We start from the raw sequence: 16,656 nt of genomic DNA, 5'->3' as shown, positions 1-16,656 counted from the left end.
CCCTCTGTGGTTTTTCAGCTTCTTTACTCAACAATTTTGTAAAGGTCAAATTAGAGCCAAAACACAATGAAACACATAGCTAAATTAAGTTAAAGATCATGATAAATTCAGAAAAACAAACAGAAGGAACCTCATTTTTAGTTTCATAAAAGTGTGAAGATTCACTGTGAAGTGACTAATTTTACCAGTCAACCTGCATGTGTATATGCAGGTACATGTGAGTTTCACAATTGTTGCCATGGACTTAGTCCCGGTTATAATGACTAATACCTTTAGTCAGGGTATTTGGGAATTCTTCTGATGGTATTCTATTTGAAGCTAGTTTTTGAGCTACATGTGATAGTATTACTTCACATTAAAGATATATTTTTCAGAAAGATATAAAAAGAATCATGTATTCACTCTGAACACTCCTCAGAAACTTAAATGACAACATATGTAGTTTGCATTGCCACCGAAGGCAAAGCCATTTTGTGTTGTAACCAATGTCATTATTGTAAAGGCAACTCTTTGTCCTTTCCATGTTATGTCTAAGAACTCTTCACCAAATTTTATGTCCTGAGTATATTGTTTTGATTTGTCCTAAAAGATTTATAGTTTTACCTTTTACATTTGAATCACTGAATCATGTTAATTTTTGTATTACCATTTGAGGCTTGGGTTTAGTCTCTTTTGTTGTTGACAATGGATGCTTAGTTGTTCCAGTAACATTTGTTGAATAGACTATCCTGCCTCTATTGAACTGCTTTTACAACTTAGTCAAGTATCAGTTGGGCATATCATGTTGGCCTGTTTTGAGGTTCCCTATATTATTACATTGATCTGCCTAAACCTTTGCCAACAATACTCTTATCTTGGTTAATGTAATTATCGACTAAATTTTAAAATTGGGTAAAGTGTTTGGCTTTTTTTTTTTTTTTTTTTTTTTGCTGGCTGGCTGGTACAGGGATGGAATCCTGGACCTTAGTGTTATCAGCACCATGCTCTAACCAACTGAGCTAAACGGCCAGCCCCTAAAATTGGGTAAAGTGATTTCTCCCTCCTTTTACTTCTTTTTAAAAATTGTTTTCCCTATCAATTTTTTCCTTTGGCTTCCATATAAATTTTATCATGTGCTTGTCTATATTTACAAAACGTCTTGCTGAGATTTTGATAAATTCCCAGTCCAGTTAGGAATTATACCCACTCCTTGTTATCTACATCCTTGTTAAGCCCCTCCAGCTAAGTGTGGGCTAGACCTATAAAAAACTCTTTTCTAATGAACAACATAGCAATAATGATAGGATGCTACTTCTGAGAATATGTTACAAAAATACCAGTCCATCTTGGATGCAGTCTCTTGTTCACCCTCATGTCTTATCATGACCTGCTTATAGAGAAGACAACGTGACAAGAAACTGAAGGAAGGCTCTGCCAATAGCCAGCAATAAACAGATTAATTCAGTCCAACAGCTTCATGCTCATGTGCATAAATTTAGAAGGAGATTCTCCTCCAATCAAGCCTTTAGATAAGACAGCAGCCCTGCAGGACAGCCTGATAGTGTAGGCATGAAAGAACTTGAATTAGAGATACTCAAGTAGGATGTGCCTGATTGTTGACCCACAGAAACTGAGATAATAAATTTTTGTCCTTTCAATCCACTAAACTTTGGGATAGTTTGCCATATAGCAACAGAAAACTAAAGTAGGGTCATACCCAGTGTGGCCACAAGTGCACAGTTACCCAGTATCACATCATGGGTACATGAGATCTCTGAGCCTTCTCTGGAGTTCTCACGTCCCGGGAGAAATATACAAACACATCCTCAAAGGTCACACAACCCTGCCATGATGGGGACGGTTGACCTCACAAGCAGTATCTCCTGAGAACCCTCCACCTGGCTCCCAGTCCATCCACTTACATACCCACTTCCTGGTCCCTCTCCTTTCCATCCTTCCAAATCAGAGGACATATCAAGCCTTGGCACCACTACTGCCTTCCCTCTCTACTATGTCCCTCTCTGATCACTATGTCCAGTTTAGAGAACTATGCAGGAGGGCAGACAGGTGTCATCTAGGCTCTGGTTCTGACAAGGCTCCAAATGTTCTTTTGTCAGCCAGTTTTGGTGTCATCTAGATCACGCCTCCCAAATACAACCATTCCTTAGCTCAGCCTTTCCCCAGTAAGTCCCCAGTACTACGGTCTTAAGCCTATCAGTTCACCCTTCTCTCTGGTCTCCCTACCACCTCCCTTATTTCCAATCTAAACTTTGTAGCCGAAGGAAACCTGATGAATGAAATCTTTCAAGTTATCTCTGTCATCTGCTCCAAGTTTTTAGAAGATGCCCAGCTCCTCAGGCTGCCATTCCAGGCATGACTTCTGTCCCACTGTTTTCTGTTCCCACAAGATAGAATGGAGACCCTGATCACTTCCAACTCAGTCTCACCTCCACGTATTCACACACCCCTGTTCCCTTGACTGGGACATCCTTCCACTCACGTCATCCCATTGGTTGTCAATAATGGGAACCTATCCTTTGGCCTGGACTCTGGAACTGGAGCCAGAAGTGACGACTTCCAAGGACTCGGGTACCAAGAACAGGGAGAAGGAAAGTTAGAGTCCAGAACACCACCATCTGCTACAAGTTGTAGTGGTGACCATGATAGTCTAAGAGGGTGAGGCCCCCAGTGATTCTCCCTTCACCTGTGCAAGGTTCATCAGTGCTGCTGCCACCGCTATGTGACCCAGTGGGCACAGCGTAGTCGTGAGAGGCGGGCAACCAGGGCAGGTCCCAAGAGGTCAGCCAACCACCCTAGCCCTTCCTTGGGCAGGGTCACCTCGGGCTGCATTGTCACACTCCCAGCCTCACCGCAAAAAGATGCAAAATGCTCATAAGGCTCAGGATGCCGCCTTCGCGGGCTGTGGCGACCGAGCAAGGGAGCAGAGGCGCCGTAGACTGTGCGGTCCTAAGATGGAGCCGGCAAACAGGAGGCGCAAGCCTGCCTGTCCCACAGTCCAGGACCCCAAGTCCCAGGAGGAATGAGCCGGTGCTGGGAGGTCACAGCTTGTGTAACGCACGGAGGTGCGTCCTCTTCTTAGTCACACTCCTTACTTGCTTGGTCCCGGAGAAGTGGCGCCCGCGTAGCGTTCCAGTCCACGTGGGCCGTGTCAAACCAAGAAAAAAGTTCTCCCCCAGCGAGGCCAGAAGTCCCACCCTGACGCGGCAGGGAACTCCCGTCTCCTTGGCCATCACTGGCCCAGCTCTCCGTGCGGAAGTGCAAGGAATAGGGTTCTGGGTAACGTAATTTACGCTCTGTAGGTGCCCAGGTGCGTGCACCTGTTCGGTTCTCCGTGGCAACGGCCAAGCGGCACCGCGGCGTACAGGGGAAATAAAGTCCTAGGGTTCCAACCATAGGGGTCAGGCTTCGCTTCCTCTTAAAGAAAAGTGCCCAAATTTCTGTGGCCATTGGAGTCACTGAAGACTCCATTCTTTGGCCTTATTACCTGTATGACCCTGGGCGAGCTGCTTCACCTCTCTGTGAGCTGAGGACTGAGATTTAATACGAAAAATAAATGTAATACTTCGCTTTAGGGACCGTCGGGCAGTATCATTAGCAAATATTCGTGTAATTCGGTGACATTGTTGTACTCCCTGGACCAGTAGCATCCGCATAACCCGGGCACTGCTAAGACATGCAAGTTCTGTGGCAGGCTACTGAATCAGAAACCGGGTATGTGGGCAGGACACGCTGCTTTAACAAACCCTCCAAGGGATCTGGTGTTCACCCATGTTTGAGAACCACAGCTCTACCAAAACTAGAACGGTAAATACTATTTCACTCCCCATGGACATTTACATAAAAAATGCTTATTGTACCAGCCAGCCATAAAGAAAGGGGGGGGGATGGGGGAGGGGGTGGTGGAAGTGATTATCACATAGTGCTAAATAAATAAAAACTATTATTGCCGAAGATAAAAAATAATTTGAAAAAAAGAGAAAAACTACAGTTATTGTTGTCATGGGCATTAACATCACAATGCTTTCACATATACTCTGTGGAAGGCTAAGTCAGGAACACCTCTTTGCAGGATACTTGGCATTATTCATCAAAACAAAATACAATGACTCTCTGACTCAGCAACTAGCCTTATAGATACTAAAAGTTTTACATGAAAGCACACATTTGTACTATTTGACTGACTGAGTTATTTCTTTCTTTTTTTTTTTTTTTTAAAAGATGACCGGTAAGGGGATCTTAACCCTTGACTTGGTGTTGTCAGCACCACACTCAGCCAGTGAGCTAACTGGCCATCCCTATATGGGATCCGAACCCAGGGCCTTGGTGTTATCAGCACCGCACTCTCCCAAGTGAGCCACGGGCCGGCCCTGAGTTATTTCTTAAACAACCCAACAAGAGGGTTTCTTAAGCTATGGGTAGGCATGTTGCTCAAGACATGCATTATTATTACAGACCACAAGATTCAAATCTTGGAAACATCAGGACTAACTGCCCTCAGGCCTAAGTAGAGAGTGGAATTGACATAGTTTCAATTTTATGATGTAAAATGGCATATCCTTATTCATCTCTAATTCACAGTAATTAGGACCTGCCCCTTCCTCTAATATCCTCCCCTTCTAACCCTCACTGCGGGTAGACCTGGTTGTAAATATGAGGGTACTTCAAAAAGTTCATGGAAAAATAGAATTAAAAAATAATACAAATCTTTCCATGAACTTTTTGAAGTACCCTCGATGTAATCATGAGATTGCCCAGCCTGAAGCTCAGAGACTTCAGGCCATCAGATCCTGCCCTCATCAAAACACCATCACCTGAAACTACAGCCCCCAAGGGCACACTAAATCCCGGGAAACTGTAAAATCTGGAACCACTGAGGACATCCCCAGACTGGTGCACAAATGAGAAAACAAGACCATTTCACAATCACTTCTGCCTATACTCCATTGGCCACAACCCATTCATATGGTCCCAAATTAAGTGTAGGGGGGGAATTGAACATGCTGTCCTCCTGAGTGACCAGAAAGAGAAAATGGAATTGGTAAGCACCTAGCCAGTTGATGGCACAATCCATCAATTTAGTCACCTGATATATACAAGTATTTTATTATTTCTCCTATGCATTCTACATTGTCACACCTTCATTATTCCAACAACTCAAAATCCCATTCAATCACAGCCCATCTCACTGTTACAGTCTCTAGGATGTATTATTCTTTGCATCAGGTTCAAGTACTGTTCCTGTAGCACTGGAAAACTATAAATACAATATAAACTGTTCCACTTACATCCAATATATAGTGGGTTGGGGACATAGTGGAATGACATGGTGAAATTGCCAAATAAATAACTACCAACCTAGATTTCTATGCAAAATAGTAGTTTTCAAGAAAAAGCATGAAATGAGACTAGATTCGGTCAAAGATGAGATTGTTTTTTTTTTTTTTGACCGGTAAGGGGATCGCAACCCTCAGCACGGTGTGGTCTGCACCATACTCAGCCAGTGAGCACACCGGCCATCCCTATACAGGATCTGAACCCATGGCCTTGGCACTACCAGTGCCGCACTCTCCCAAGTGAGCCACGGGGCTGGCCCCCAAAATGAGGAATTTAATAGAAAACTAACCCTAAAGTTTATATGTAAGGCCAAAGGAAAGTGTAGGTGAAATGTCTACAGTGACACAGGGAATGAGAGAAGTGCATCTGTGGATCAATACAATTACTCATTATCTTTATAAGACAAACAATATCTCATTATCAAAAAGTACTTCAGAAAGTTCATGGAAAGATTTGTATTACCTTTTAATTCTATTTTTTCCATGAACTTTTTGAAGTACCCTTGTATTTGCACCTGGGTCTACCTGCACTGAGGGTTAGAAGGGGAGGATATTAGAGGGAGAGGCAGATCCTGATTATTGTGAATTATCTCAATATCAAACAATTACTCATTATCTGTACAAGACAAATAATATCTCCTTGTTGAGTAGAACAATAGAATAACTGTGCCTCAACTTCAATTCTCAGTAATATCCCTTATGTTGCCAAGAGGATGAAGGTATTCACAACTCTATATTCTGATGTGTTAAAGACATGTGTGATCATTTTTAACTTAAAGACTAACAAATGAAATGTGAGTATATGCATTTCAAACTAAAAGAAAGGAATACAAATAAACTATAAATTTTTAAAAGAAAGTATAAGAATCAGAACTGAAGCAAAGATAAGTACAAAATAAGATACATTTAAGGGGGCTGGCCACTTAGTTCAGTTTTTTAGATACCACCAAGTTCCAGGGTGATTTCCCTTACCACCAGCCACCAGAGCGGGGGGGCGGGAAGCATTTAAGCCAAAATATTTTAGCCATCACATAAAATGAATATGAAATAAGTGCTTGAATTAGTAACCAGTAATTTTTTTGTTTTGGGGCTTTTTGTTTTGGCAGCCGGCCAGTACAGGGATCTGAACTCTTGACTTTAGCGAGTAGCCAGTAATTTTTGATGGGTTAAAAAATATCTAGTAATAATCAGTTAATAAGTTACACATCTAAAATATAATGCCATCGTACTGGCCAGCCACTAAAAAATAAATAAATATAATAGAATGCCATAAAAATATTTGAAATTGAAGTCTGGAAGATATATACCATGTAATTATTAAACACAAACACACAATAATGTGTATTTGTATCTGAAAAATAGAAATAAGGGAGAAAACATCAGCAAGAAAACATACCTTACAATTTGTATACAACTTTTAACATCAACTCAAATTACATGCAACAACAATTTTAATAAAATGAGAATAAAGAGTTAAATATATAAACGAACCAGGATACTTTAATATTAGGTATCTCAGTAATTGAGTTTTAAAAGGCAGGCATAGGGTGCTGGCCGGTTAGCTCAATTGGTTAGAGCACAGCATTAAACACCAAGGTCCAGGGTTCAGATACACCAAGGTCAAGGGTTTTGATCTCTGTATCTGCCAGCCACCAAAAAAATAAATAATTGAAATAAATAAAAGGCAGGCATAACATTAATAAGATTCTATTGGATTCACACACCAAGATGGAAAAAATCTAGCCTGATAGATACATATAGAACCACGGACACCAATTGTAGAATATTTGCTTTTAGAACAAACTGAATATGAAGAAAACTGACAATATGTAGAACAATAAAAAATCTGTTTAACTTCCATAGAATTAAATAAAACAGGGAATTCAATCAGGGTAGGTATCAGTAGCAGAAGATACTTGAAAAGTTTTAAAGACGTGCTTGAAAATAAAGCCACAAAATAATGAAGAAAAGATGATCAAAATTGGAGAATATTTTCTGCACAAAATAATGACATCCCCAATGCCAATTTGATAGGCCTTTTATAAGTAGTATAATGGGCAGTATTCTAACAAATTAGCAGAAATAGATGGGGTCTGTCCTTATCTTAGAAGATGAGCTGTGCTAGTCACCTGACTTTTCTGCATCTCAGTATTCTCATTACATTGAAGGAGTATCTGTGGTCCCTTAAAGTGCTCAAGCTCTTTTATTCCAAGTATAATTTTATTGTTTTTAAATTATTATAGCATATTCAACTTTATGGTTTACTTTACAATGCACCAAAAATAATGTCATCTGCATATATTTTCATGAGATGCAGTTAACGAATTCTAAAGGAATACCATTTAATGTACATATTAGAAAGGATGATCATTAGAAAGATAAACATTCATCTCAAAAATATTTAAGTAACACCAAGATCAAGGGTTCAGATCCTCATACTAGCCAGCTAGCCAGCCACCAAAACAAAAAAACAAACAAAATCTTTAAAAGTAACAGAATATTATATCCAGGCAATAAAAAGAAGCATCCCTACAGATTATTCCATTCACACAAATTTCAAAATCAGACAAAAATATAATAGCTACTGTTAGTGATACATATTTAAGGTGTTAAACTGAAGAAAAGTAAAAAATTGAGTAAAGCCAAAATTCTGAATGACAGAGTAGGAGGGTAGTTGAAATCTGGCAGGCTCATGCAGGGCATGCCAAGATTTTCTTCATTTTTTAATTGGGCAGGCAGGGGGGATTGAGTGCATTAGTATTAGTTTATTAATCTTTTTTTTCCTTTTTCATACATGTCAAAGTCAATGAGATTAAGTGGAAAAATCTTAAGTATACAGCTGGAAGACTACATACATGCATTTCCCATGTCATCCCTAGCTGGGCAAAGAGAGACAACATTCCCAATAGCTTCTTAGGTACAAATTTGCCTTCTCTCAGTTAATACTGCACATGTATGACCATTATTCTGTCCTTTATTACCATGTGTCAGGTTTTCCTGGTTAACTACTTATTAATAGAATTCTACAATATTTACTACTTTGTGTCAGACATGTCACTGCCACTCAAGTATTTGGGGGGTGGAGGTCCAGGAGGACTGTATTTTTTTTTTTTTGTCTTTTTCATGACCGGCACTCAGCCAGTGAGTGCACCGGCCATTCCTATATAGGATCCGAACCCGAGGTGGGAGCGTCGCTGCGCTCCCAGCACTGCACTCTCCCGAGTGCGCCACGGGCTCGGCCCAGGACTGTATTTTTTTATTATTAATAAGAAATCCAAGTCTATGACTGTCATGAAACCAGGCTGAGTTAACAGTGATGAGTTCTGGAGGTAACTACACCCCACTATGCATTTTCTGGTTACAATCACTGTCTTCTCTCTCACCCTCAACTGAAAACCCATAAGGCATAAAGCCTCAATCCATGCCTTTCTATTCCTGGCAAATGCCAAAGCCAACTATGTAGGAGACTTCTTCAGAAGAGAAGACAACTTTGTCCTCCCAGAAGACAAACCCTCCACTTTGCTCTATGAGGCACTAGCAACCCTGAACCATGGTCAGGTTGGGGCCTGCGCAGGCCTCAAGTCACATTTTTTTTTCCTGAAAACTTCATTTGTGTTGTTGCATAAATGCAGCAGTTTTAATTGCTGCTTTCTTCCATTTAATGACTGTTTCACAATTTGCTTAAGCATTTTACAGATAACTATCTTCTGAATTATCTCCAGATCTTGGTTATAATGAAATTGTTATAAACTTTGTATACATGCATTTTGGTATAAGAAAGCACTGATTTCTAAAAGGTATGCCCCCAAAGTGACTTGTATGTTTATAAACTGTCAATATGTTTAAATTTAATATGAAACCCTTATCTCAGACCATATATAACCATGAACTCAAAAGGGTTCTTAGACCTTAGTGAAAGAACTAAAACTGTAAAATGCCTAAAAAAAAAACATAAGTCAAAGCTTTGTAACACTGGGTTAGGGAAAGTCTAATTAGATAGATAGGACACAAAAGAACACATAAAAGAAAAAATATTTTGGATTACATCAAAATCAAAAACATTTACTCTTCCAAAGACACTGCTAGGAAAGTAAAAAGACAAGCTGAAGACAGAAACTATTTGCAAAACACGTATCTGACAAAGGACTCGTATTCAAAATACTAAGAAAAAAAAAGGAAAATAAAGCAAAACAAATTCTTACCATTAAATGTTAAGAAAAAAAATTTAAATGGGCAAAATATTTGGACAAGTAACTAAAAATATATGAAAGAACAATGAACATATGAAAAGAGGCTCAGTATCAGTAGTCATTTCAGCAATGCAACTTAAAGTCACAATGAGATTCCTCTACACACCAACTAGAATTGATAAAACTAACGGGTGATAACAACAACAGAGAGAGATAATACCAACTGCTGGAAAGATGCTGAACAACTGGAGCTGCCATACATCGCTAGTGAGAATGAAAAACGGTACAGCCATTTTGGAAAACAATTTGGCAGCAAAAAGTATAACATCATTCAATATGGTGCTCAACTCATCAACAGTAAACAGCTAAGACAAATATATTAAAAGAATAGCAAGTATAAAGGGAACTAATAAAAGTAAAGTTTCTACATGTCACTCAAATTGCTAAAATGTTGACAACCAGTAGACTGTGATAAGTTACATATACACATTTCAATACCTAGAGTAACCACTAAAAAGAAAGGAAAGAAATATACTAAAAAAAATTGAAGATTAATCAAAATTGAATTCTAAAAACTGTCCAAGTACCCAGATAAGAAAACAAAACCCACTCACTCACCCACCCCCCAAAAAAGAAAGAAAACAAGAAACAGAGAAAAAAATCAAAAGCAAAGAGAAAATGATAGATTTAGTCCCAATATGTTAATAACCACTCTAAATATAAATGGTCTAATATACCAATTAAAAGATGGAGATTCTTGGGGAAAAAAAAAAAAGCAGGACACAAATAAATGCGGTCTACAGTAAATTTACTTCAAATACAGTGATATAGGTAGGCTGAAAAAAAGAGGGATGGACAAAGATAAGCCATGAAAATGTAATTTTAAAAATGCACTAGTGGATATATTAATATCAGAGAAAGTATATGTCAAAGCCAAGAAAATTAATAGGGAAAAAGAGGGACATTACATTACAATAAAAGGATCAATACACCAAGAAGATATAGCAATTATAAATGTGTATGCACCAAACAAGAGAACATTGAAGTACATGAAGGAAAAGGTGACAGAACTGAAAGGAAAAATAGACAATTCTACAGTTTATAGTTGGCAACTTTAACACCCTTCTTTCATCAATTGATAGAAACACTAGACACTGGCCAGCCTGTGGCTCGCTTGGGAGAGTGTGGTGCTGCTAACACCAAGGCCAAGGGTTTGGATCCTATATAGGGATGGCCAGATAGTTCACTTGGGAGAGCGTGGTGCTGACAACACCAAGTCAGGGGTTAAGATCCCCTTACTGGTCATCTTTAAAAAAGAAAAGAAAAGAAACACTAGACACAAAATAAGGATACAGAATATCTGAATAACACCATTAATGAATGGAATCCATAGACATTTATAAAACACTCCACCTAACAACAGCAGAAACTGCATCCTTTTTAAGCACCCATAGAACATTCAACAAGCATGTTATTTATGGGTTTTTTGGTTATGGACATAAACCAAACCAGCAAATGTAAATGCTTTGAAATTACAAACAGCAGTGCTTGTACTAAATGAGAAACTAAAAATAAGAAGCAGAAAGATAACAGGACTATTCCAAACACTTGAAAATTAAAGTGCATACTTCTGAATAATCCATGGATCACAGAGGAATTCTCAAAAGAATCAAGAAATATTTAAGCCAAATGAAAATGTAATTAAAACATATGGAAATTTATGGGATGGAACCCAAAAAATATTGATAGAGTTTGGATATGTTGTCCCCACCAAAACTCATGTGGAAATCTGATCACCAATGTGGCAGTGTTGGGAGCTGTTAGAGTCATGGAGGTGGATCCCTCATGAATGGATTAATGCTCTCCCTGGGGGAGGAGGGGTAGTGAGTGAGATCTCACTCTATTAGTTCCCGGGAGAGCTGGTTGTTTAAAAGACCCTGAAACCTCCTCTCTCTTGCTTCCTCTTGCCATGTGATCTGCTTGTACCCACCAGCTGCTGCCACTTTCTGCCATGAGGAGAAGCAGCCTGAGGCCCGTGCCAGATGCAGCTGTCCTAGAATCATAAGCCAAACAAACCTCTGTTTGTTATAAATTACCCAGTCTCAGGTATTCTGTTATAGAAACACAAAAAGACTAATACACCACCTCAAGAAATTACAAAGAGGAAAATAAAACCAAAAGAAGAGAGGAAAAAATAACAGAGAAAATCAATAATACAAAATGATAGTTCTTTGAAATATTCAATAAGATTGATAAACATCTAAAATGAGTAAAAAAGATAGAAGACATATATCTCCTATCTGAATAACACAAGAAATATAACTACAGAATAATAGAATAATTCAAATAATTCTACACATTTAAATTAGAAAACTCAGATGAAATGGAACAATTCCTTGAAAAGGACTATCTATGAAAACCCACCCAATATGAAATAGATACTCTGAATACCTATCAAATCAAATAAATATGTAATTAAAAGCATCCAAAAGAGAAATCTCCAGACCCAAATGGTTTTTACCACAAAATCCTACCAATCATTTAAAGAATAACACAAATTCTACAAAGTCTCACGCAGAAAAAAAGAGAAGGGGAGACATTTCCCAATTGATTTTGGGAGGCTGCTATTAGTAGGATTCCAAAATCAGACAAAGTGAATTAAAAAAAAAAATTAAACTACAGATCAATATTGCTCATTGTAAGGTCTCCCAATTCCCCTCTCTTTCTGTGTCCTGACTGAAAAAAAAGAGTACCTTGACCGGTCTGTGACCCTGCCAGCTTCACGTTTTTCCCCACAGGCTGGAAACCAAGCCGGGGCCTTGAACATTTCCAGCCACTGAGAAAGCCCTTTAAGTTGTTGCCAAAAACATTAAAAGATCAAACATGTCAACAAACATGTAGAAAATAGCCCCAGCCCTAAGCCAAATTCCTTAAACCTCCATATAATCTCTATAAACCGACCCATTGTTGCAGACATCCCCAGGTAGCACATCTCTTTTCTTGCTGTCTCATGTGAGGTCACACTACAGCCTCCTCTGTACCTGAGTTTCCCTAATACCTGCTTTGGATCAAACACCCTGGCATTCAGTGCTTCCTTCTTTGGAACCCAAATTGGTCCCATCTCAGGACTGTTTGGGGCAGTTCCTTGTGGGAATTCCCCTGCAGGCACTTTGGGGCAACTCCAGCTGGGGACTTGGCTGGACAGAACACCCATGATTTTAGATACAAAATTTCTCAACAAAATCCTAGCAAAAGGAATGCCACAATTAAAAAACAAAACAAAACAATTTTATTTGACAAGATTAAAACTATTTTATTTGACAGAATTCAAAACCCATTTATAATAAAAGTCCTCACCAATTTAGAAGGAAAGCTTCCTAAACTAGATAAAGAACATCTATATAAAAACCTACAGCTGTTATATTTAATGGTCAACAACGAATACTTTCCTCCAAACTTGTTCAAGAACAAGGCAAGTATGTCTTCTTTCACCGTTTCTATTCAACATTGTACTGGAAGTTCCAGCTACTGCAATAAAGACAGGAAATAAAAGGGATATAGATTAGGAAGAAATAAGATGTTCACTATTTACCAATAACATTATTGTTTATGAAGAAATTCCTGAAGAATCTACCAAAAAATACTAATAGAATTAAGTGATTTCAGTGAAGTCATAATATACAAGATCAACATATAAAACATAATTCTATTTCTCTATAATAGCAATAATCACGACAAACTGAAATTAAAAACTCAATACCATATACAGTGGCCCCCCAAAAAGCACCCAGATAAAAATTAAACAAAATATGTCCGTGATCTATAAGCTAAAATTACAAAACACTAATGAAACGAATAAGAAGGGGATCTAAAATAAATAGAGAATACATCACATTCATGAACTAAAAGGCCCAACGTAGTAAAGAAGTCAATTCTCTCCCAAATGATCTGTAAGTTCAAGCCAATTTCTCTCAAAATTCCAGCAAGATGTTTTGTAGATATGTTTTATAAATATAGAGCATGTGATAAAACTGATATGAAAAGCCAATGGAAAAAGTTGATATGGAAAGCTAAATCAATGTTTAAAAAGAATAAGAGAGAGAAATCACTTTACCTAATTCAAAAACTTTGTAGACAGCTGCAGTAATCAAGACAATGTGGCATTAGCAGAGGTTCAAACTAAGGGACCAACGGAATAGACCAACATGAATCTGCCCAACTGATTTTTGACTAAAGTGTAAAAGCAATTCAACAGCCGCAGGATAGTCTTTTCAACAAATGGTGCTGGAATGATTAAATGTCCATAGGCAACAGCAAGGAAGCGCAATCTAAACCTCGAGCAGCAAAATAAATATTAACATAGATCAGAGATTCAAATGTAAATGGTAAAACTACACAGCTTTTAGGAGAAAACATCACAAAAATTATTCAGGACCTAAGACTTGGTGAAGCGGTCCTAGACATAACATAAAAAGGACAAGAGTTCGATGTGTAGCGGGAGAGGACAGCGGACCCCAGAGAGCCCTGAGCAGCGCCCCAGCCCCCGCCGCCGCAGGCCTAGTTACCGTCACAGCCCGGGAGATGCCGCAGCTGCCGCGGCCGGACCAGTTACCGTCACCGCAACCATGAGCAGCGAGGCCGAGACCCCGCCACCCACGCCCGCGGCGCCGCGGTACCCAGCCTGTGGCCACGTGCAGCGGCGGAGGGAGCGGTAGCCCGGGAGGCCTCACATCGGTGGCGCCTGCCAGAGGGGACAAGGTCATCACAACGAAGGTTTTGGGAACAGTAAAATGGTTCAATGTAAGAAACGGATATGGTTTCATCAACAGGCATGACACCAAGAAGATGCGTTTGTGCACCAGACCGCCATAAGGAACAACCCCAGGAAGGGCCTCCGCGGTGCAGCAGACGGAGAGGCTGTGGAGAGTGACGTCGCCGAAGGAGAAGAGGGCGCGGAGGCAGCAAACGTTACGCCCGGCTGGAGTTCCGTTCAAGGCAGTAAATACGCAGCACACCGTGACCGTTACACGCGCTGTCCACGCCGTAGGCGTCCTCCAGGCAGTTACCAGCAGAATGACCAGAGCGGTGACAGTGGGGAAAAGAACCCGGGATCGGAGGGCGCTCCCGAAGGCCCAACAACGCGGCCCTACCGCAGGCGAAGGTCCCACCTTCCTACATGCGGGGACCCTGTGGGCGTCGACCACAGCATTGCGACCCACCAGGGAGACGTCATGGGGGCGCTGACAACCGCGGTGCCGGAGAACGAGGTAGACCAGGGAGACAGAATGTGTGCATGGGGGTTACAGACCACGATCCCGCCCGGGCCTCCTCGCCAGAGACAGCCTAGAGAGGACGGCGGTGAAGAGGATAAGGAAAATCAAGGAGGTGCGACCCAAGGTCAGCAGCCACCGCAACTTCAACTACCGACGCAGATGCCCAGAAAACCCTAAACCACAGAGGGCAAGTAGACAAAAGCAGCCGATCGCCAGCTGAGACTCCTCAGTTCCCAAGGCGGAGCAGGGCGGGGCTGAGTGCAGGGCGGGGCTGAGTGCGGGGCGGGGCTGAGTGCGGGGCGGGGCTGAGTGCGGGGCGGGGCTGCGTGCGGGGCGGGGCTGCGTGCGGGGCGGGGCTGAGTGCAGCCGGATTACCATCTCTGCCATCATCCGGCTTAACCATCCTACGAGAAGAAATGAATATAAAATTCCAGCAATAAGAAATGAACAAAAGATTGGAGCCGAAGACCTTAAGTGCTTGCTTTTTGCCTGTTGACCAGATAACCAGAAGTATCTGCATTATTTATGCAGCATGGGGTTGTTATTTTTATCTTAAAACGTCTCTTTTTGGTAAAGACAAACGTGTTTTTTTTAAAAAGGCTCGGTTTTCTCAATACACCTTTAAAAGTTTTTAAAATTGTTTCGTATTTGGTCAAGTTGAGATTTTTAAGAACTTCATTTTTAATGTTTTTTTTTTTTTTTTTTTTTTTTTTTTTTTTTTTTTAAGATGACTGGTAAGGGGATCTTAACCTTTGACTTGGTGTTGTCAGCACCACGCTCATCCAGTGAGCGAACCGGCCATCCCCATATAGGATCTGAACCCGTGGCCTAGGTGTTCTCAGCACCGCACTCTCCCGAGTGAGCCACGGGCTGGCCTTTGTAAAATATATTTTCAATGTGAGGTAATTACTGTCACATGCAGCTCAAAAACTATGTCCAAAAGAATACCAAAAGAGGACTTCCAAAGTACCCTGACTAAAGGTATTAATTAGTCCGTCATAACTGGGACTAAGTCCATGGCCACAATGGTGAAACTCACACAGACCTGCATATACACATGCAGGTTGAGTGGTAAAATTCCAGTCACTTTACAGTGAGCCTTCACACTGTCTTTTATGAAACTAAAAATGAGGTTCCTTCTTTATGTTTGTTCTTCTGAGTTGATCATGATCAACTTAATTTAGCTATGTGTTTCATTGAGTTTTGGCTGTAATTTGACCTCTCAAAAATTGCTGAGGTGGATTTGGAGAAGCCTCTGCTAGGAAAAGTAAAGAAGCTGAGAAACCACAATCAGAGGGAAAAATTAGGACTCCCCTGGATTACATTGTGTACAGTTACACTACTCTCCCCATCCCACAGAAAAACAAAGAAAAAGAAACAAGTAGATTGGGATCAAGAAAAAGCATGAGTATTGAGTAGGTAAGCAAACATGGAGAAATAATTTTCTTCTAAAAATCAGAGTCTTAAGTGTGCAGCAAAACGTGCCCATTCATATGTTAATCCTTATGTCCTTAAGTATAAATGTATTTCACAACTCAAGCCTCTATATTTCTCATAAAGACTTATGCTCCTGGTCCTCAAGAGTAGAGAAAATGTGAAACAAAGCAGGCTTTCTATAAATGTTTTCAAACAGATCTTGTTTGTCTGTCCTGACACTGAAGAGCAGTGAATGCATACAAAGGAAAAATAAAGGATATGAGGCTCTCGTGTACCTGAAACAATATTCTCCTCTTCCCAGATAAAATGAGGAAGGGATGACAAATTCTATGGGCTTTTAAGGCAAATCTGAATGAAGCTGTGCTTGGATTTCTTTCTCTTTTCTATGTCTCCTTCTCCTTTGTATAAATATCCCTGAGATCA

General features: G+C 40.2%; 1 pseudogene; it reads left to right on the top strand.

Annotated features, from left to right (window-relative positions):
• Window positions 1–14,148: 14,148 nt before the first annotated feature.
• Window positions 14,149–15,088, top strand: LOC134372429 (Y-box-binding protein 1-like; annotated as a pseudogene).
• The last annotated feature ends 1,568 nt before the right edge of the window (window positions 15,089–16,656 follow it).

This window comes from Cynocephalus volans, chromosome 3 (assembly GCF_027409185.1).
Source record: "Cynocephalus volans isolate mCynVol1 chromosome 3, mCynVol1.pri, whole genome shotgun sequence".
Taxonomy (NCBI): Eukaryota; Metazoa; Chordata; class Mammalia; order Dermoptera; family Cynocephalidae; genus Cynocephalus; species Cynocephalus volans.
Note: the sequence above shows the minus strand (reverse complement) of the source record. Positions and strands in the feature narration are given on the sequence as shown.